Genomic DNA, 2377 nt, shown 5'->3' on the forward strand with positions numbered 1-2377 from the left:
CGAGAAGTTGTGATTGATACCATTTTCTTCACAAAATTTTTCAAAATACTTGATTTTCAAACTCGGTACCATGATCACTCCTAATTGCTTTTTAGTTTAAGATTGAGTTCATTCGAAACTCTATTATGAACTTAATAAAAGCGGAAAAGGACTCATCTTTATGTGCAAGAAATGAAAACCCATGTAAAACGTGAAAAATCATCAACAATTACAAGACCAAATTTCTTACCCCCTATACTAGGCAGTTCTAGTGGGTCCAAACAAATCCATGTGAATTAGTTCTAAGGGTTTTGATGTTGAAACTATGTTCTTAGACTTAAAGGAACTTCTTGTTTGTTTCCCTAATTGACATGCAGCACAGATTTTATTCTTTTCAAAGTCTATTTTTGGTAGCCCTTTGACTAGATCCTTTGTAATTAATTTAGAGATTAAATCCATGCTAGCATGCCCTAACCTACGATGCCATAACCAACTAATCTCATTGACTTTGGGATTCATGGCTACAAGACATTGGCCATCCTTCATGGTGAGATCATCAAGATCTACCATGTAAACATTTCCATGCCTATGTCCTGTGAGTATGATCTCATTATCAATTGGACTACTAATTATGCATAGTGATGATTCAAATGATACTTTAAAGCCCTTGTCACAAAATTGACTTATACTTAATAAATTATGTTTTAGTCCATTAACTAACAATACATTATCAATAAATGAGGAGGGTGATATGGAGATTTTACCAACACCAATAATTCGGCCTTTAGCATTGTCTCCAAATGTGACTACTCCTCCTTCTTTTGATTCCAAGGTGACGAAGAGACTCTTGTCACCGGTCATATGCCTTGAGCAACCACTATCAAGATACCACATTCTCTTTTTATTTCCGGCTGCAAGGCATACCTGCAAAATGATCATGTGAAGCTCTTAGGTACCCAAGTTTTCTTGGGTCCTTCGTGGTTAGTGTAGTTGGTTCCCTTAGGCACCCATACTTTAGTTATGTTTTTAGCTTTTACAAATGTACTCTTGTTAGTTTGGATTTTTCTTTGAATACAAGAGTAGGCTTTATGTCCATTCTTTCCACAAAGAAAGCATGTTGGTTTTTCAGTTTTTACATCTTTTGCTTTTACAAAGAAATTCTTTAGATACTTTTGTTGCTTATTAGTTTTATATCCTAATCCGGCTTTATTGAAAACAGCTCTTTGATTTGAAAGAATAAGATTTAATTTTTCAGAGCTTTGTGTGAATTTTTCAACAATTGGTTTGTACTTATGTACCTCATTCTTAAGATTCAAATTTTCTTTAACTAGTTCTTCCTTATCTTTTTAAGAGATTCAACATTTTGTGCAAGTGAGGTATTATTATCGAGTAGGGATTTTACTTTTAGATTTAATTCCTTAATTAGTGTTTTTGCCTTTTCATTTTCAATGCTAAGTTTTGAATTTTTGATTTCTAGGTTAGTAGTGTTAATATTTTTAACGCTCTCCTTTTCAATTAATAGGTTTTCAATATTTTCCTTTAGTTTTTGATTGGAGGCTTTTAATTCTTTATTCTTTGCTCCTAACATACTACAATCACCCATAAGTTCTTGAAAAGCTCATATAATTCTTCTAAAGTAAAATTTATGTTGGGTTTTGACATACCTCGTCATCTTCGAACGCCATGAAGCATAGATTGGCGGTCTCTTCCTTCTCTTCCTCGGAGGATGATGTGTCACTATCATCCCATGTTGCCTTCAATGCCTTCTTCTTCTTCTTTCCAAAATACTTCTTTTGTTGAGGGCATTCGGAACGAATATGTCCCGGTCTCTTGCAATCATAGCATACGATTGGGTCTCTTTCTTTTTCTTTTCTTTTTCCCAATCATTTCTCCCTCCAAATTTCTTTCTTGGGAAGGTTTCTTTCTTCTCATGAATTTTTAAACTTCCTTACTATCAAACCCAAGTCCTCATCTTGACTTTCTTCTTCACTCTCACTGCTCTCTTCTTCACATACACTTGAGGTAGCCTTGAGTGCGATTGTCCTTTTCTTTGGCAACTCTTCTTCATGCTGCTTCATCGTGAGCTCATGCGTCATCAATGAGCCCAAGAGTTGTTCTAGCCCCAAGGTGTTGAGGTCTTTGGCTTCTACATCGCCGTGACCTTTGCTTCCCATGCTTTTGGCAGACCTGAGAATTTTACTCACAAGTTCGGGTTAGTGTAAGATTTGCCCAAGCTTTTAGACCATTAATATATCGGTAAAACGTGTAAACATGCATGTGATGGTTTCATTGGTTCCATCTTAAACAATTCATATTTGTGAACTAGAATGTTCACTTTGGACTCTTTGACTTGATTTGTACCCTCGTGGGTAACTTCAAGCCTATCCCATATTTCCTT

The sequence above is a fragment of the Phoenix dactylifera genome, unplaced genomic scaffold (genome assembly GCF_009389715.1).
Source record: "Phoenix dactylifera cultivar Barhee BC4 unplaced genomic scaffold, palm_55x_up_171113_PBpolish2nd_filt_p 001498F, whole genome shotgun sequence".
Lineage (NCBI taxonomy): Eukaryota > Viridiplantae > Streptophyta > Magnoliopsida > Arecales > Arecaceae > Phoenix > Phoenix dactylifera.